We start from the raw sequence: 21,822 nt of genomic DNA, 5'->3' as shown, positions 1-21,822 counted from the left end.
GTGCAGTTCTGGTCGCCCCATTACAGGAAGGATGTGGAAGCATTGGAAAAGGTGCAGAGGAGATTTACCAGAATGTTGCCTGGTCTGGAGTGCAGGCCCTATGAAGAAAGGCTGAGGGACTTGGGTCTGTTCTCATTGGAGAGAAGGAGGCTAAGAGGGGTTTAATAGAGACATAGAAGATTATCAGAGGATCAGATAGGGTGGACAGCGGAGTCTTTTTCCGAGGATGATGACTTCAGCTTGTACAAGGGGGCATGGCTACTGATTGAGGGGTGATAGATTTAAGACAGATGTCAGAGGCAGGTTCTTTACTCAGAGAGTGGTAAGGGCGTGGAATGCCCTGCCTGCCAATGTAGTTAACTCAGCCACATTAGGGGCATTTAAACAGTCCTTGAATAAGCATATGGATGATGGTGGGATAGCATAAGGGGAGGAGTTTAGATTAGTTCACAGGTCGGCGCAACATCGAGGGCCGAAGGGCCTGTTCTGCGCTGTATTGTTCTATGTTTTATACCATAACAGAAGATGTTGGGTTGTGAGCTAATGCTGCTGAATCTCTGCTACAGAAAATTTTCTTCAGTATTCTGCCTCCCCTCACTAGGGATAGACAGTAACAGTGACTGTTTGCTTTAGTTTCTAATAGTGGTCATTTCACTCCTGAGCTTGTTCTAGTCCAGTTCCTTGAGTGTTGGGGAAAGCCACAAAGAACCAGGAATTATAGTTACCATTAACTGCCATTTGCTTTTTAGAGTTGAAGGTTTTTGAAAAATGGCTTAAAACTATTTTTGAAGAAGGCTGTGGGGAACTTTAATGTTGCAATTTGGACATTATGAATGAATATGGCTTCTTATAGGCCTTTCCCTCTATTCCTCTGCTTGAGGAAGAAGAAGAAGAAGAGGAGGAAGAATAAGAGAAGATGAAAGTAATCACTGGAGAGGCAACAGATTGGACACCGAGAATGTCTCAATTCTCTGACAATGGACATTAACCGCTTCATACCTGTGGGTGCACCTTTTTACTGCCCCCTCTCAACAATTGCTGACAGGTTCACCAGGATGCTGCCTGGTATGGAGGGTGCGAACTACGAAGAAAGGTTGAGTAGATTAGGACTATTGAAACAAAGACAAAGAAACAAAGAAACCTACAGCACAGGAACAGGCCCTTCGGCCCTCTTAGCCTGCGCCGATCAAGACCCACTGTCTAACCTGTCATCTATTTTCTAACGGTCTGTGTCCATGTGCTCCCTGCCCATCTATGTACCTGTCCAAATATATCTTAAAAGGCACCAACGTGTCTGCGTCTACCACCTCTGTTGGCAACTCGTTCCAGGCGCCCGCCACCCTCTGTGTAAAGAACTTTCCATGCATTTCTCCCTTAAACTTTCCTCCTCTCACTTTGAACTCATGACCCCTAGTAATTGAGTCCCCCAGTCTGGGAAAAAGCTTTTAGCTATCCATCCTGTCTATACCCCTCATGATTTTGTAGACCTCAATCAGGTCACCCCTCAATTTCCGTCTTTCTAATGAAAATAATCCTACTCTATTCAACCTCTCTTCATAGCTGGCACCCTCCTGGTGAACCTCCTCTGCACCCTTTCCAAAGCATCCACATCCTTTTGGTAATGTGGCGACCAGAACTGTACACAATACTCCAAATGTGGCTGAACCAAAGTCCTATACAACTGTAACATGACCTGCCAACTCTTGTACTCAATACCCCGCCCAATGAAGGAAAGCATGCCATATGCCTTCTTAACCACCCTATTGACCTGCGTTGTCACCTTCAGGGAACAATGGACCTGAACACCCAGATCTCTCTGTTCATCAATTTTCCCTAGGACTTTTCCATTTACTGTATAGTTTGCCCTTGAATTTGATCTTCCAAAATGCATCACCTCGCATTTGCCCGGATTGAACTCCATCTGCCGTTTATCTACCCAACTCTCCAGTCTATCTATATTCTGCTGTAATATTGCTGACAATTGCTGATTCCCTCATGGACAAATGATTAAGTTGTTTCAACTGTCATACAGTTATGGACACAACTTGTGAGAGAAATCTTCAGCTGTTTAAGGTGTGGATCCCTTGGCAAATGTGTACTTCCTTCTTGGACAAATTTTGGTGACAGGCTTATCTTAGCGCTTCCTGATATTGAGTTTTCTCCAACAAATACCAATATCCATTTTGGCTCTGCATTGAGCCAGTGCACCTTGGATAATAAAAGAATGAGAAGCGAACTTATTGAAACATACAAAATTCTTAAAACACTTAATAGGATAGATGCAGAAAGGTTGTTTCCACTTGTGAGGCACTCGAGGGCCAGAGGACATAATCTCAGAATAATGTGTTGCATGTTTAAGATGAAGACGAGGAGGTAGTTGTTCTCTTAGGCTGTTGTGAAACTGTGGAATTCTTTGCCACAGAAGGCTGTTCAGGCTGGGTCATTAAATATTTTCAAGGTTGAGATAGATAGGGTTTTACTAAGCAGGGTTATGAAGGTTTATAGCAAAATAGCAAAAAATTGGAATTGCGAATGATCAGATCAGCCATAATTTGATTGAATGTTGTAGGAGTATCGATGGGCTGAACAGCCTTCTTCTGCTCCTATGTCTTATGTCTTGTCCCATATTTAATGATCACTTTGCTTACAAAGGATGAATGAATGATTTATCCTTACAATATCTAGGGAGATACAGTGAACGTGTTCTGTTGCCACAACCCTGTGCCGTTTTGAGATTATCCAACACTGGCACTTTCATGTTTTGAGATACAGTAGAATAAAAAGGATGTACTCAAATAGAGTTCATCTTCACTGGTTGGGTTTGAAAGATGCTGTCTAAGGAGCCACGTTGAGTTTCTGCGGTATACCTTCAAGATAGCTTACACTGCTGCAACTGTTGTGCAAATGAGAGCCACATTCTCTGAGAATACTCATTGCACAGGTCACCAAGGAATTTTGCTAAATGTGCAATTTAGGTGCGTGGACTGCTCAGGATCTTGCTACAGTATATATCTCATAAATATGCAGCATCATTACTGTCTGCTACATGCCCCATATCCTCAGCATGGATCCCCTGAAAGTAGAATGCCAGAATGCTCTAAATAGTAAACTACTGAGGGGATTTAGGGATGACATGATATAGCAAGATATACTGGTGATCTACCACTATCATACTAAGATACTTATAGACAACCCCATAATGTAAGGACAAGAAGTGGGTTAACTATTAAAGAAGAATTCAATGAATTTTTACAACAGCACCAGGCAGTTGATATATGTACACCATCATCACTTGCATATCTGGAATGAAGCCAAGTGATTGGGATGTGCTGTAGCATGTTTCCCTCAGTATGTTATTCTACAATATAACTTGGTTCAGTAAGTGAAGGCTACTAGCTTTGCTCCGTTGGCTCACATGTCTTGATATGATGATAACATCATGAGCATATCCATTAAAGGTATATTGCAGAGATAATAGGAACTGCCAATTCTGGAAAATCTGAGATAACATGGTGTAGAGCTGGATGAACACAGCAGACCAAGAAGCATTGGAGGAGCATGAAAGCTAATGTTTCGGGTTGAGGCCCTTCTTCATTTTTCTGAAGAAGGGTCTCAACCCAAAACATCAGCTTTCCTGTTCCTCTGATGCTGCTTGGTCTGCTGTGTTCATCCAGCTCTACTTGGTGTTATTAAAGGTATACTGCATTTCTCATGTGAGACAATAGGGATGTTTTTGATGGGAAGTGATAATAGAACTGCACTTTGGCACCGTTGGAAAGCGACTAGTGTGGATGGAGGCCCTGGCAGAGCACTCAGATCCTGTGTGGACCATTTGGCGGGAATACTCATTAGTGTCTTTAACTTCTCCATACTACAATCTGAAGTCCCCACCTGTTTCAAGAAGACTACTATCATTCTGGTGCCATAGAAAAATCATACAGCATGCCTCAATGACTATCATATGGTGAGTCTGATCTCCATAATCATGGAGTGGTTCGAGAGGTTAGTCATGGCTCTAATCAACTCCAGCCTACCAAATTGCCTTCATCTTTTCCAATTTGCCTGCCATCAGGTCCTCAGCAGATGCCATCTTCCTGGCCCTACATTCATCCTCTGGATAGCAATGATACCTACATTAGCTTCCTACTTATTGACTACAGCTCTGCCTTCAACACCATTATTCCAAGCAAACTCACCTCTAAACTGCTAGACCTAGGTCTTGTCTCCCCCCTCTGTAAATGGATCCTCAACTTCCTGAACCACAGTCCACAAAGTAAGAAGAGGTGGCAATACCTCCTTCATGATAATCCTTAATACAAGTGTGCCACAAGACTGTGTACTCATCCCTTTACTATACTCCTTATACGCTCATGATTGTATGGCCAAATTCAGCTCCAACATAACTTATACCTTTGCTGATGACACCACCATTGTAGGTTGCTCTCAAATAACAATGGGACAGAATATGGGAAAGAGATTGAGTGCTTAGCAGCAAGTTGTAAAGACAAGAATCTGTCCATCAATGTCACCAAATGGTGGAGCTGGGCACTAACTTCAGGAAGTGGAGTGGGGGGCTTGTCCTTGTCTGCATCAATGGTGCTGAGGTGGAGATGGTTGAAAGCGTCAAGTTCTTGTGAGTAATGATCACCAACGATCTGTCCTGGGCCACCCACATTGATGCGATGGTCAAAAAAGTACACCAACATCTCTACTTCTTCAGGAAGCTAAGGAAATTTGGCATGTTCACAAACACTCTTACTACTCTTTGTATGTGCACCACAGAAAACATCCAATCTGTATGCATCACCATGTGGTATGGCAATTGTGCTTCCCAAAACTTCAAGAAACTACAGAGATTCATGAACATAGCCCAGCCCTTCACGCAATGAGTCCTAAAAAGAGGGCTGTTATGCGAAATGTTGACTTTTCCTTTCTTCCAGCAGCTGCCTGGCTTAATGTGTTCTTCCAGCCTCCTGCTTGTCTACATTGGAGTCCAATATCTGCAGACCTTTTCATCTCATTCCAGCCATTAACTCCATCTATACTTCCCGCTGCCTCAGGAAAGCAACTAGCATAATCAAAGATTCCTCCCACCCTCGTTATACTCTCTTCCAACCTTTTTCATCAGGCAGAAGATTTAAAAATTTGAGTACATGTACGAACAGATTCAAGAACCGCATCTTCTCTGCTGTTATCAGACTTTTGAATGGATATCTCAAATGTCAATGTTGATCTCCATCTCTCTCTGTCTGCACCTTCTCTGCAGTTGTGACACTGTATTCTGCATCCCTTTCTGCTACACTAACGCACATTGTCTGGAATGATCTGTTTGTACAGTGCACAAAACAATATTTCCCTGTATCCCTGTACAAGTGACAACAATAAATCAAACACAAACACAGATTCACTCAGTGATAATAGGAAATGCTGATGCTAGAGTCTGAGGTAACAAGGTGTAGAGCTGGATGAACACAGCAGGCCAGGTAGCATCAAGGAGCAGGAAAGCAGACGTTTTGGGTCTGGACTGTTCTTCAGAAATGAGGGCGGGGGAGGGAGCTGTGAAATAAATAGAGAGAGAGGGAGATGATGATAGGAGGCGGATAGAGAAGCAGATAGATAGAGAGAAGACGGGCAGATCAAGGAGGCAGGATGAAGCCAGTAAAGGTGAGTGTAGGTAGGGAGTTGGGGTGGGGGTTGGTCAGTGAGGAGGGAGGGGCGGGTAGATGGGAGGGAAGACAAACAGGTCAAGGAGGCGGGGATGAGGCTAGTAGGTAGGAAGTGGGTTGGGGGTTGGACAGGGAGGTGGAGGAGCCAATAGGTGAGAGAAAAGACGGACAGGTCAAGGAGGCAGGATCTTGGGATGAGGTCGGGTGTGGGGAGATTTTGAAGCTTTTGAAGTCCACATTGAGACCATTGGGCTGCAGGGTTCCCAAGTGGAATATGAGGTGCTGATCCTCTAGCCTTTGGGTGGCATCATTGTAGCAATAGAGGAGGCCCAAGAATGGGCATGTCGTCCAAGGAGCGGGAGGGGGTGTTGAAGTGGCTTGCGACTGTGAGGTCTTGTCATTTGACACAAACCGAGTGTAGGTGTTCCACAAAGCGGCCTCCAATCTTCTGCTTTGTTTCCCCGAGGTAGAGGAGGCCACATCAGGAACAGCAAATACAATATACCACATGAGCAAATGCGCAGGTGAACCTCTGATTAATGTGGAAGGTTTTTTTGGGGCCTGGGATGGGGTGAGGCCGGGAGGTGTAGGGAAAGATGTAGCACTTCCTGTGGATGCACGGAAAAGTGCCAGGAATGGTGGAGCTACTAGGGAGTGTGGAGTGGATGAGGGAGTCACGGAGAGAGCGGTCCTTCTGGGAAGCAGGTAAGAGTGGGGAGGGAAATGCATCCTTGGTAGTGGGGTCATATTGCAGGTGGGAGAAGTGGCGGAGAATGATGTATTGAATCCGGAGGCTGATGGGTTGAAGCATGAATACAAGAGGAATTCTGTCGTTGTTGTTATTGCAGGGAGGGCATGTGAGGGCTGAGGTGTGGGAAGCGCAAGAGATGTGGTTGAGGGTGTTTTCGACCACTGTGGAGAGGAAATTGCAGTCCTTGCAAAATGAAGACAATTTACTGACTGATTATCTTCCTTTTATTGCTGTTCTGTTTCCAGAATCTAAACAGAGCTTTGATGAAGGAACACAAGGCAGGATCAACTGTGGATGTGTCTAATTTCAACATTTATTTTCTTATAAAGGCCTGATACAGACAAAATGATTGTGGATGTAATTTCAATGGCTGTCTAGAGAATGATAGCCTGGAATGTCATGTCTGACAATGCGTCAAGTAAACTTCAAAGTGATGGACTTAAAATGGAGAAATGCACATAAACTGAACTGTAATCCCCTGGTTGTTCTCATTTTTTGAACCTGTTGGGGAAACACAGCAGTATTTAGGGATGAAAGATGTGTTTTATGACTTCTCCTTTCAAGAATGCACAAGAATAAGGGTTGAAATCCAGTGCAAACTGGTTCTGTGTGCACTAGTGGTAGAAGGTGTGCTGCTCAGTTGAGAAACTGATCTGCTCTAGATTGGGTTTGAGCACAAATGTTGAGTGAAAATCACAGTCCAGGAACCACTCTCATCTTTCCAAGGTTGTCGGTAATTGACAGAGTGTTAAAAGTCAGCTCACCAGCAAGCCAGTCAAAAGGAAGAGGACAAGAGAATGTCAATCAATTTGTATAGCCAAATTCTCAAAATTGACTGCCTGACTCCTAACCTGCGATTATGCACTCTCACACGCAACTCAAAGACTGAACAGTACCATCTTTTAACTTCTTTCTTTTTGTGAATTTATCTTTCATTTCAAATCTGTGTGTTGTGTGTTGCATTATAATTTCTCCTCACATTTAGTAACGGATAAACTCACTCTTGATTAACTCAAGAAAGCCTGGTTAAAATTATTTTTAAAATGTGTCAATTAACTTGGTCTGGAAACAAGGTATCCTCAAGGAAGGGCATTCTTCGTAAATTAAACTTGTTGCAACCAACCAAGGAGATATATTCGTAGACTTTGTCCTGACTATTCTCCAAAAGAGTCCCTACTCTGGCAGCAAGGATCCTCGTGCTTTCTGTGAGAGGTACTGTACAATTCTGCTGTGTTGTCCACAAAATGCAAGGACAAAATGGCAAGAATGATAACAAGAAGCATCCTGTTGATAAAATTGCAGGTGGTGTACATGGAAGAAAAGCTATAACGCTAGAGGAAAAGCTAGATGTTGTAAAGTATTTTGAACTTAATGAGGGAATATGTGATGTTGCTCATGCAACAGGAATAGAGGAGTCTACCTCATGCACCATTAGAGGCAGTGCAGAAAAGATTAAAGCAACCTGTATTGCTGGAACAAGTCTGCTAGCAAATCTGTGAGGTCACGGACAAAGGAACTTGAGGAGATGAACCAGCTTCTAACTACGTGGATAGAAAAGAAAACAAAGAAGTGATCTGGGACAACAAGGTGTAGAACTGGATGAATACAGCAGGCCAAACAGCATCAGAGGAGCAGGAAAGCTGACGTTTTGGGTCTGGACTCTTTTTCGGGAATTTTTCTGTTTACAGCCTCTGATTGAGGGGGATAAGGACAGTGTTCTTTAATTTTCAAAGAGCTTTAATAACAAGAATGCAATTGACATGATCATGGAGGCCTGGGGATATGTCACTAAGGACAGCCTGCATGCAGTTTGGCACAAGGTTCTCCCAGATTTTTTTCAAGATTTAAAAATCTTTACTTCGTCAGAGGAGTTCCCAAGAATCAAAGAACATTGTGTTGACCTTACAAAGCAAGCTGGATTTCAAGAAGTGGAGTGTGAGGATGTTGAAGAGCTGCTTGAGTCCTGCTGTGATGACCTCTCTACAGCTTAATCTCCAACATCTCGTCGCTGAGTGGGAAATGAAAGCTGGAGATGAAGAAGATGAAGACCAGGATGTAGCACTGCAAGAGCTTTCCACATCTGTTTTGTTTTCTTTCTGAGAGAAGTTGAGAAGCAGTTGCAATGGTGACAGGACAAAGATTACAATGAAGAATACAGCAGGGTAACAGTTTGTGAAATAAGATCTTATTTGGTGCTATACGAGCAGCTTCTTTGTTAACGAAGAAAAAGGTAGATCAGTAAAAACTGGATGTCTTTTTAAGCCAACGCCCAAGAAACAGTCAAAAGAGGATGAAACGCAGGCATCCAATTCTGGATTAACAATTTTTCACCCCAACCCTACAAACAAAATTGCTCCTGAAGGTGATAATTATGGTGATGACAACCCTCAGCCTCTGCATTAATATCAGAGCTACCTCAGAACGTCCTCCCCCATCAAGCCAACTTGATGTTCTGTCAAAACAAGGTGATAAACTTACTGTTATTTCATCATTACAGTTGTTCAAACTGTGCTATCCTTTGTGTTATGCTCTCGCGTGATTTTTGAGTCATTTTGAGTGATATTTTTTGTTGGTCTGCCCCTAACCCCCCTTTTCTCATAAGCCCCACTTTTCTTTAATGCAGTTGTCTAAACGTGTCATTTCACAGGAATGGACCAATTGCATTAAAGCAGAACCCCTGTATTCCAAAGAGTAATGAGTTTAATACTGGGCACTAATACAAAAACATATACTAAAGAGAGACTGAGAAAACACTGTTTCAGACATAGTTGGAACTGCAGATGCTGGAGAACCTGAGATAACAAGGCGTAGAGCTGGATGAACACAGCAGGCCAAGCAGCATCATAGGAACAGGAAAGCTGACATTTCAGGCCTAGACCCTCGTTCAAAAATTCTTCATTTCTGAAGAAGGGTCTAGGCCCGAAATGTCAGCTTTCCTGCTTCTCTGATGCTGCTGGGCCTGCTGTGTTCATCCAGCTCTACACCTTGTTATCTGAGAAAACACTGCATTGTTTCATTCACGACAAAGGAAATATCCTTAACTCCCCATTAAACATCAACCTTATGGTGGTTGGTGAGATGACAACCATGATGTTTAACGTACTAATTAAGCCAGGGTCAACAAATAGTGATGATTTGAGCAGAGATAAAGTGAAGCCTATGTAATGAGAAATATTTACAAATCATGTTTAATTATAAATAGAACCTGTACCACCTTTGTCCCTTCACGTCTTTTGCTAACAGTATTGTTATTGGTCAGAGAAGTTATGGCAGTGCTGGAGATGCACCATATTTGACTATTCATTCCTACAGTATTGTTAGCTCATGGTTAGATTCCACACACTAAAGCTATCCCTGCTGTGAAATTGCACACCGCTAGCACTTAGAAGTATAATTTTGATAACTTGGGGGACAGCATAAAGTGAGAAAGTGGAAGTGAGTGACAGTTTGGGTTGCAACATCAGTGGTAGTGCACTGTTGACAAAATTCTGGCCTAGGTATTGGCGGGCCTATGTGGGAATATAACTAGAATTTTATGGATGTCCAACCTTGGAAGAGAACAGGTTAGAGCCTAGGGCCTAAAAATTAAAGTTAAATTAATGAAGAGGGTCAAAAACCTAGGACCAGAAGGCATAATTTCAGATTAAGTACTCACACACTGAAGACATACATAAGGGGATTTTTTTTTCTCTGAGAGGATGGAATTCCTTACTGCAGAAGGCTGTAGAAGCTGGACCATAAGTATACTCAAGGCTGAGATAGGCAGATTGTTAATGAGTAAAGGAGTCCAGGTTTATGGGGAAAATGCATTAAAGAGGAGTGGAGGATTATCAGATCGGTCATTGTCACATCAAGTGGCAGAGTAGACTCAATGATCTGAATGGTCAACATCTGCTCCTACATCTAGTGGTCCTGTGTTCTTAAAGCAGCGTGCACAGGAGGGCTGCAGTAGGACAAATGCAGAAAGGGATGAATATAGCAGTTCTATTGGTGAAACCGCCAGAAAAATATTTTAAACATTTCAAATGTGAGTTAGTCACAAATATAATTGCACAATAAAAAGAAAGGAAGATACAGGGGCTGATTTTCCTATCCCTCCTCTTTTTTGAGGATTTTCAGGTTGAGTGCATCTGAGATAAGACTAATCCCACATGAATATGTAGTCTTAGGTAATTTTGTTAACCTTAACATGGACCTGGTGCAAGACCAACCACAACATTGGCACATTCAGCAAGGACACCTATAACAGGGTCACCCATAGCAGGAGCATCCACAATACGGTCACACATAGCTTACAGTAGGGCATCCACACAGTGTTATCCACTAGAAGGTTACATTTAGGATTTGGGGTTGGGAGAAAACCTGAGAAACCTGAAAGAATGATCATGATTCATGGAACTTTCTGTTTGTAAGCCAACGTTGGAAGTCTTGGAGCTGCTGCTTTTGGGAAATTAATGATTGCCTGCAAAGAAACGAAGACATCTTCTAAGACTGCATTTACACCTGCAGCTTCCAGAGCTTTTGATTTAAGCAGTAGTCTGGTCACACAGGCAGTACCAACTTCTTCAGATACACATATGTTACAAAAGTCCTTCTGATGAATCTGGATGAGAATGAGGAGGGAATGCTGGGCAGACCCCTCCCATCTCATTTCTATATCCGTACTTAGTCGACAAGTATTGTGGATGAGGACCCTACAAACCAAGTCCATACCCAAGCTCTGGGAATCATAGAGAAACAAGATGGACATTTGGGGGTAGTACTTGACTCTATGTGATCATATAAGATGGGTAGTGGTGAGCCAATAGCCTATTTTACTTCTCTCCAAATATTGAATTCTGAAGTGACATTAGTAGAAATAAAAATGGGACTGTGGGCTCATTACTGCATAGGATCAAGGTCTACTCCCAGATGTTCCATCTCTGTCCTTTTTTTCCTGTGCTTTGTGCCTGGGAAATAAGCAATCCCTAGGTACATAGCACAGGAAAATTGGCTGTATTGTATGTCATGGTGCACCTTTACGGATATAAATGAATGTGTTCCTGAGCAGATGAATTAACGCCTTTAGCATTCTGGAAATGCTGTTTTTTTTTGTTGAAAACCTGGTTTAATGACTGAGACCTAGAGGGGAAGACTTGACAAAAGTAAGCCTCCGATCAGAGCTTAACTCAACAGTGCGAACTTACTGGCAATTTGGACCTGACCGTCTGCCTGTTCTGCATTATTTCTGCAAATTAAAGATAATGGATGGAAAATCATGCAGGCAAGCTGATGCTCAGACCTGAATTCCCACTCTGTGTCCCCAGTGCCAATTAGCAAAATGTACCTCAGGATCCATGCAGATTATTGTCACCTTGTGATTGTGAGACTTCCAAATTTGCAGATTATTGACGAACTGGAAGGCTGAAGTAGGTAAGGAGTTCCATAGATCTGAAACTGTGCAAAAGTATTTGTTGTATTAGAAGGTAATAGACTTTTAATTGATTTTTTGACATAGCGAGAATGAAAATCACTTCGATTAGTTTACCCACTGCTTGGTCAGGAATGGAAGAAAAGCTTAAAGAGGTGGCCATCCTAATGCTATTGCCGAAAGAGGCAATAAATGACGATGAGGTCGGTATGAGGGAGAGAGGTTTGATGCAAGAGCTGTGAATGGTCATGAATAAGGTAAGAAATTTACATTTTATATCTGTATGTTGCTGTCTGGTATTCATTAAAGGTGTTTTCTTTTTACGTTATGCACTTATGCCTCCTCAATTAATTGTTGTAACATTATAGGTAGGCCTCCTATAACACAATAATTGTGTTTTTGTGTGACCTTGCTCAATAGAAACTTGCACTATAGAAAATTGTATTGTAGGGAAGTCTCTATAAAAATTGCTATACCTGTGCAGCGGAAAGTTTACGTTATCCGAACAGCATCCACTGTTCATCAATTGCATCACAATTCAAGTTAATGAAACACGGGTCATAACAGAATTACCTGTATTGCTATAATCTTTATGCATAATAAAAATTATGTTGACTAGTTAAAGGGAGAAATGCATGTCCAGCAGATTCTGTCCATTATTGCTGTTGTGATTAGAAAAGGAAAGATTTTGTATGTATGCAGGGCTAGACTTTGCTGTTATGTTGTGTGTAAAAGCACAATATATCAGTAAATCATCTTCACTGTTAGCCGTGGTGACAATGAAAGGCCTGGTCTGTCATAGATTTTTTTTCTTAACTCTGGCTGAACATAGAACACAAAAAATTGAAACTTGCTCTTTGACTTATTGACCTACAATCAATTACCAGAGGATCACTGCAACGAAACAGCAGAAGTGTCACAAACTGAATGTTTAAACATTTAGAGGCATGATTATTTGAACAAGCAAATGCACTGCTAATAATAACAATAATTACTGTACCTCATTCTGACAGGACTAGATTAAACGATAAGGCACAGTTGTGGCTAATTCCTCATTACTGTGACATCGTTTGAATTATTTTGCTTTTGAGTTTTGACAGGGTCACAGTATTATGGTTTGGTGCATGCTGCAGTATTGTATACATGCAACATTCCATTTAAAAGAAGAATAACTTTGTCACAGAAACACCCTTCCCACTGACCTTTCAATGTGGATCCAGGCCAATGAAATGTTTATTCAGATAGGTCTGTGCTGTGAGACAAAGGAGTCAAAAGCTTAATGATTTGTAAAGAGAGTTCTTTGGCTCCTTGGTCTAACTGTTTATATAATCAAGGGTTTCCATACAACCTTCTTCTCAGGTCTGTATAACTCCTTTCAAGCAGAATGCACAAATTTTCAATCGAAATTCAAAGACAGTGAAATTGGTGAGTGGTGGCAGAGTGTTGGAGTAAGTATTTGGTGGACAGATGGGGGAAGTGGCAAAATAATAAATCAAACTACGCTGATACATTTAATTTAAATTGAAAGATAGTTACACTTGGCCCACAGCCTGAAAGAAAACAGGGCCTTGTGACTTCCAGTGAGGTGCATTTTGTAATGGGGTCATTTAGTTGGGTAGGAGGACAGTTCTTGCCTTTTGACCAATTAGCCTATGAAAGTTTCACTTTGACAGAATACTTGTCAACAGAGCTTTTGCTTTGGGAATTCAGTAGAGTGAGCAAATTTGGCTTGGTGAGAGAAGAGATGAGGTGATTGGTATTTTGAAAGAATGAAGAGGGAGGGAACGAAAGACAGTGAGACCTGAAAGTGGAGGTCCAGAGGAATCAATTCGGTGAGCAGGTTGCTGATTTATCTGTGGGATTTCAATTTATTCTTCCCTGAAATAAGGCAATAGATTAAACTCAGATTGGAGAAATATAAGAACTATGTTAAAATTACATTCAATAAGTTATAATATGTGACGTAGCTGCAAATGATCATTGGGTAATGTTTCATAGTTTGAAGTTTTAAAGAAAATTGAGTGCCAGGATGCCTATTAAGGGGAGAAGGACATAGTTTAGTGTCATTTTGAGTTCTATGACCTTTAGTTTCATGTTTGTGTTCTGTGTGTGGTGCAGGTTTTCTTGAGGTTTACATGCATTTAGATGAGTTTTTTAAAAAACCTTGAGATGAATAGTTCAGTGCAATGAGAATCCAAGATAGAAGAGAGGAAGGAACTGGACTATTTCCTACAAGGATATTTCCTACTATATCCCCTACAAGGTTTCCTATCACATGGGGAGACAGAAAGAAGATAATTTTAGAACGGCAGTGTGCAAGTTTATTTCAGAGAAAAGAAGGTGATTTCGAGAGATAATAGACTCCCTAGAGTGTGGAAGTAGGCCATTTAGTCCACATTGACCTTCTATAGAGCATCATATCCAGACCTACCACTCTATCCTACCCTACCCCCGTAATCCCACTTTTTCCCATGACCAATCCACCCATCCTGCACATATATGTGGGAAGAAACTGGAACACGTGGAAGAAACCCACACAAACACAGGAGAATGTGCAAACTCGACAGCATCACCTGAGTTTGGAATTGAACCCAGGTCCCTGGCACTCTGGGGCAATAGCTTTAACTACTGAGTCACTGTGCCACCTTACGATAAGGTCTCTAAAAGCTGCAGGTGCTGTTTAGCAGTCTCCAAACCAGTCAGGACAAAAGAAAACAGTCTGGAATAGCATTGAATGTAACAAGTCAAAGGCTTCAAAAACTGAAGATTTTAAGGTATCAAACAGGAAGACATCCTATGAGGCTATTGAATGCATGAGTATATGATCATTTCCCAAAGAATGAGTATCCTAAGGAGACAGGTCGTCCAAAGATCTCAAGAAGCAGCACTAAATTAATCATTGATTCAATGCAGGCTTTTTCTGAGTAACCAATTACAGCTGTGCCAATTGAACAAAGAACTGTAAACTGAAGATGGGGTTATTCTTTGCTGAGGTTTGTGAATCTGTAAAGCAGTTGTGGAGACTAATAGAGGTCAACAACTATTTCTAACCATTAGAATAAGACCAGTCTTATTGTGTTCTTTAAGAAGGTGACTAAACAGATGGATGAGGGTAAAGTAGTTGATGTGGTGTATGTGGATTTCAGTACAACATTTGATAAGGTTCCCCATGCTAGGCTATTGCATAAAATACAGAGTCATGGGATTGAGGGTGATCTAGTGGTTTAGATCAAAAATTGGCTAGTTGGAAGAAGACAGAGTGTAGTGGTTGATGGGAAATGTTCATCCTGGAGCTCAGTTACTAGTGGTGTACTGCAAGGATCTGTTATGGGGCCACTGCCATTTGTCCTTTTTATAAATGACCTGGATGAGGGCTTAGAAAGATGGGTTAGTAAATTTGCAGATGGCACTAAAGTCGGTGGAGTTGTGGATAGTGTGGAAGGCTGTTGCAGGTTACAGAGGGACATAGATAAGCTGCAGAGATGGGCTGAGAGGTAGAAAATGGAGTTTAATGCAGAAAAGTGTGAGGTGATTCACTTTGGAAGGAGTCACAGGAATAGAGTACTGGGCTAATGTGGATGAGCAGAGAGGCCTCGGTGTCCATGTACATAGATCCCTAAAAGTTACCACCCAGGTGGATAGGATTGTTAAGAAGGTGTATGGTGTGTTTGGTCTTATTGGTAGAGGAATTGAGCTTTGGAGCCATGAGGTCATGTTGCAGCTGTACAAAACTCTGGCGCGGCTGCACTTGGAGTATTGTATATAGTTCTGGTGGCTGCATTATAGGAAGGATGTGGAAGCATTGGAAAGGGTGCAGCGGAGATTTACCAGCATGTTGCCTGGTATGCAGGAAAGGTCTTATGAAAAAAGGTTGAGGGACTTGAGGCTGTTTTCGTTTGCGAGAAGGTTAAGAGGTGACTTAGAGACATACCAGATGATCAGAGGATTAGATAGGGTGGACAGTGAGAGCCTTTTTCCTCAGATGGAAATGGCTAGCATGAGGAGACACAGCTTTAAATTGAGGGGTGATGGATATAGGAAAGATGTCAGAGGTAGGTTCTTTACTCAGAGAATAGTAAAGGCGTAGAATGCCCTGCCTGCAACAGTAGTAGACTCGGCAAGTTTAAGGGCTTTTAAATGGTCATTGGATTAACATATGGATAATAATGGAATATTGTAGATTAGATGGGCTTCAGTTTGGTTTCACAGGTTGGCGCAATAGCGAGGGCTGAAGGGCCTGTACTGTGCTATAGTGTGCTTTGTTCTGTGTTCAGTCTAATAGATTGTTGTATTTTGCTGAAAGAGACATTATCGCCGAAATGTTTTGTCTTGTACTCAGCAGGGCAATTGAAAAAATACCAATGTAAGGGAAAACTATCATTAATATTGTATAAGAAGAGAGTACTAATTGGTTGGAAAGTGGAAGGTGACAGAGATGTTACCATAGAGAACACACTAATTGAAGATGACTGACAGTTAACTGTCAAGCCTTGTTTAAACTTAAACCAGCAAATTGACTCTGATTGGCCATGGCGTTTCCCCAAGACCTAAGCCAGTCAATGGCTGTCACTTATTTTGTTGAACTAAAACAGGTGTCATATGTTTGTGTTCATTCTGAAGAACAGTTTTCTGTCATTCATCCAGGCAGACGAGCTGAGTCTGTTTCAATGTATTCCTTTTTTTACATGTCAATGCTTTTCACATCCCAGCATTAAATCTGAAATATAGCCTGAATTAAGCAAGTGATATGATGCCTCATCATACCCAGAACTCCAAAGTGAAAATGCTCTCTGAACTTGAACAGGGGCAGCACGGTGGCTCAGTGGTTAGCACTGCAGCCTCATAGCACCAGGTTTCCCGGGTTCGATTCCCACCTCAGGCGACTGTCTGTGTGGAGTTTGCACATTCTCCCCATGTCTGCGTGGGTTTCCTCCGGGTGCTCCGGTTTCCTCCCACAGTGCAACGATGTGCAGGCTAGGTGGATTGGCGATGCTAAATTGCCTGTAGTGTTCAGGGATGTGTGAGTTAAAGGCGGATGTGTCTGGGTGGGATGCTTCAAGGGGCGGTGTGGACTTGGGCCGAAGGGCCTGTTTCCACACTGTAGGGAATCTAATCTAATCAACTGCTAATGTTTACTCACACTGTAAACATGGCCTTCAACAGTTCAGACCTTTCATCTTTGTGGACAGGCATGGAACAGAAACTGTAAGTTGTGAAGTCAGCATATCAACAGAGTTGAATAACCTATATAAGGTTGAGAAATTCTTTGAAAAATTACTTTGAAAAAGTTAGTTTAATTAACTCCAAGCACAAACAAAGATAGTTTTATTTAAAAAGTGAAATACAGCAGATGCGGGAAATCTGAAATAAAAACAGACCTACTGGAGGTATCCAGCAGGTCCATCAGAATCTGTAGAGAAAGGAAAAGTTAACATCTCTAGTTCAGTATGACTCTTCTTCAAAAGCTTGTTGTGATTTTTAGAGGCAACTCTTCTCAGTCCAGGACATCAGTACAGAAGACATGTCCTAGATCCAATCACCTTCAACTGGTTCATCAATGACTCTCTGCCCCCAACATGAGGTCAAAATTGTGGAACTTTTCAATTTGTGTGTAGTGCTCTGTATCATTCCCAGATGAATGGAGCAAAGCTTTCAAGAGATCAATACCATCCTGGAGAAAACAGTCCACTCAATTGGTATCCCATCCACCATTATAAGTGTTCACTTCCACAACTGCTGACCTATAGTGGAGCAGTGTGCACTATCTATTAATGCACTACAGCAATTTGCTCAATCTCCTTGAATAGAATATTCCAAACCCACAACCTCTATCGTTAGAAGGACAGGACAGAAGACCCATAGAACCACCGCCATCTGTAAATTCCCCTCCAAGTCACATACTTTTTTGAAATCGAAGTATATTGCTGTTCATTTACTGTTGCTGTGTTAAAATCCAGGACTTCTTTGTAAAACATTGTTAATGCATCAATGTTAGATGGACTGCAGCAGTTCAGGAAAATTGCTCACCACCACCTTCTCATGAGAATTGAGGGTGGGAAATAAATGATGTCTTTTCTAACAGCATTCTCACCCCAGAAATGAGCTTTAAAAATGGTCACAGGAACCAGCTTAGATTTTGAAGTGCACACAAAGTCCTTTTTCTTTCAATTAGCTGTCACAAAGTCATAGAGTTTTTACAGCTTGGAAATAGATCCTTCAGCCATTGAGTCATCAACAGTCATCAAATATTCAACTATTCTAATCCCATTTCCAGAATTTGGCCCTGGTGAATCTCTTCTGTGCTCCCTATAATGCAATTGCATCCCTCCTACAATGTGATTAACAGCACTATACTCAATACTGGAGCTGTGGTCGAGCTAATGTTATATATAACTCCATTATAACCTCCTTGCTGTTGTAATTTAATGCTTTGACCAATAAAGAGTATCCCATATGCCTTCTTTATTACCTTATACACCTGTCCTCCTGCCTTCAAGGATCCATGGACGTGCACACTAAAGTCCCTCTGACTTCTGTACTCTCCAGGGTCCTCCCATTGTACTCCATCACTTTGTTATCCTCCCAAAATATATCACCTCACTTTTCAGGATTAAATTCTTTTTGTCACTGTTCTTTAACATCCTATCATATAACGCATTCCTCCTCGTTATTTATCATAGTACCAATTTTGGTGTCATCTGGGAACTTACTGATCATGCTTTCTGGATAGGTCATTAATATACAAAACAAATGGTAAGTGAAACAGCACAGAACCCTGTGTTACATTAGTGGACACAAACTTCTAGTCACAAAAACATCCTTTGACTATCATCCTCTGCTTCCTGTCATGAACCCAACTTTGGATCCAATTGCCAAATTGCCAAGGTCATACCCTCATTTACATACCCAGTCATCTTCTTAAAAAAATTCAGTCAAATCTGTTAGACATGATTTACAAAGCCATGCTGAGTCTCCTTGATTAATCCTTGTTCCTCCAAGTAGAAATCAATTCAGTCCTTCAGATTTTTTTCTTGTAGCTTCTCTGCAACAAATGTTAGACTCATTGCCCTGTAGTTTTCCAATTTTCCCCTAACACTGTCTTGAATTAAGGAACCACATTAACTGTTCTCCAGTCTTCTGGCATCTTCTGCTTGTGTCTAGGAATGGTTTGGAAATTCTTGTCATAGGACCTACAATCTCCTCCCTTGCTTCCCATAGAAGCCTGGGATACATCACATCCAGGCTTGGGGATTTATCCACATTCAAGCCCACAAAAGCCACAATGCCTCCACCCTCTCAATGCTAGTTCAAATATCTCACATACCCTCTTCCAGATTTTGATATTACGTCATCCCCATCATGAGTGCGGATGCAAAGTACTCAGTTAACACCTCAGCTATGTCTGCCAGTTCCACACACAGATTTTCACTTTGGTCTGTAATGGGTACTACTCTTCTCTGGTTATTCTATTCTAATATACTTGTAAACCACTTTTGGGTTTTCCTTAATGTTACGTGCACATGTAATTTCAGGCTCTTTCTTTGCTTTCCTAATTTCTTTTCTAAACAGCCTCCTGCACTTTCTATGTTCCTCTAGCCCATTCATTGTTTTTAAACTTCAGTATCTGCCATCAGCTTCCTCTTTGATCCACATTCAATCCTATATATCCCTTGACATTCAGGTTTGTCCAGGCTCGTTTGTCCCACCCTTCACCGGTCAGCCAATGCCGGAGTTTCTTTTCAATGGCATATAACCTACTTTCTAATGAAGGTCACACAACGATAGTTCAAGTTCTTTTTAAGACTCCTTTCCTGCTTTTACTGTCATTTTTAGTGCCAAAATTAAATGCAACGGCACTCTTATTAAAGTTAATGGACAATAAAAGCTGCTGTAGTGAAAACCAACTTTTAATTTGATATGTACTGTTGGCAAAGGCCAATTTCACCTCCCATGTATTTCCCTTAATCACTGTATATACATTGCACAGAACTATCTACAATAAAATTCTTCAACAAAATAAAAGAAAGGATTGTAGATGTGAAAATCTGAAACAAAAACAGAATTTTCTAGAGAAACTCCACAGGTCTAACAGTATCTTTGGAAAGAAAGCAGACCATCAATAGATTGAAACATTAACTCTGCTTTCTCTCCAGAGATGCTGCTGAACCGGCTGAGTTTCTCCGGTAATTTTTGTTTTCGTTATGTAAATTATTTGTTTCTGGCATCTCCAAATGTCTTGGAGGATGTTTGTGGTCAGTGTCACATTGATACAAAATAATGTCTATGAATCTTGAAATTCCATTGTTGATTTAACACCTGCAACTTTTGCTGGCATAGATTTTCCTGTCTCTGGTTAGTTGGATACTGGATCTTGCCTGAAAGATTCATGTCAGGACCTCAAAGATATCCTGACCACCTGCCAATCCCTGATACATTTAAACTTCAAGTTGGCAATTATCCATCATAAGGCATCCTTCAAAATAATCCCTACCTCTGAATTAGAATTGGAGACTTTAAAGAATTTTGAAAAATTAATAAATGGCCAGAAAAACTTAGAGTTGTTGAATCCTGTCTTGACTCCTGACTAACTATAAGAATTAGTCATGCTGCTCATCATGTCTGGCAGCATCTGTGAAGGGGAAAACAGAGTTAACGTTTCAGGTCTGGTGACCTTTCCTCAGAACTGATGGTGGCTGGGAAAATATCAGTTTATATGCAGAAAATAGAGAGGTGGGTGGGGTAAGGGAGTAAACAATAGGATAGAGCCCAAAGAGAGAGAAAGATGGTTGGACAGACAAAGATGTTGCTAATGATCAGGCTGGGAGGGTGAGTAGTTGTTAATGGGGACTGTTAGTGACTAACAACAAGGGGCGTGTAGTGGCAGGCTATGTGGTAACAAGGCCTGGTGTTGGGGTTGGGGGTTGGAACATGAAAAAAAGTTTAAGCCCTAAAATTATTGAACTCAATACTGAGTCAGGGGGGCTGTAGGGTCCCCAAGCGAAAAATGACGTGTTGTTTCTCCAGCTTGCGCTGGGCTTCACTGAAACACTGTAGCAAGCCAGAGACAGAGATGTTGACCAGGGAGCAAGGTGGTGCATTGAACTGGCAGGCAACAGGTAGTTAAGGGTGTCTTTTGCGAGAAGAACATAGATGTTCTATGAAGCCATCGCTTCGTAGAAGCATAGACTTGGCAATCAAAACAACATCTCATTTTCCACTTGGGGACCCTCCAACCCGTCTGACTCAATATTGAGTTCAATAATTATAGGGTCTAAACTCCACACACAAAGCCTTGTTACCACATAGTCTGCCACTACACCCTCCCTGTTGCTAGTCACTAATAGCCCCCATTAACAACTACTCACCCTCCCAGCCAAATCATTATCAACTCTTTTGTCTGTCCAAAAACAAAGTTGCTGGAAAAGCTCAGCACGTCTGGCAGCATCTGTGGAGGAGAAAACAGAGCCAACGTTTTGGGTCCGATGACCCTTCCTCAGAGCAGATGGTGTTTGTCCAACTGTCTTTCTCCCTCTTTGAGCTCTATCTTATCGTCTACTCCCTACCCCACCCACCACCCTATTTTCTGCATATAAACTGATGTTTTCCCAGCCACCATCAGTTCTGAGGTAAGGTCACTGGACCCGAAACGTTAACTCTGTTTTCTCCTTCAGAGATGTTCCTAGAACTGCTGAGCTTTTCCAGCAACTTTGTTTTTGTTCTCAATTTGCAGCATCTGCATTTCTTTTGGTTTTTATACTGCTCCATACATTTAGGGAACTCAGCTCAGACTCCAAAACCTGACATTGCTCCCATGTCCCTTTTCCAGACTCTTCATTGACCTCCAGGTACCTGATTAAAACCATAACGACTGTACCAGCCCCAACAGACAACCAATATTACCCCCAGTGCCCAATTGCTTCCCAACTCAAGCTGTCAACACCACATCCATCAGCAATGCATGAAGCTTCCCAATAGCTGTGCAGCATAGAGGGAAC

Source organism: Stegostoma tigrinum, chromosome 5 (genome assembly GCF_030684315.1).
Source record: "Stegostoma tigrinum isolate sSteTig4 chromosome 5, sSteTig4.hap1, whole genome shotgun sequence".
NCBI classification, from domain to species: Eukaryota; Metazoa; Chordata; class Chondrichthyes; order Orectolobiformes; family Stegostomatidae; genus Stegostoma; species Stegostoma tigrinum.
This window is presented reverse-complemented; position numbering follows the sequence as displayed.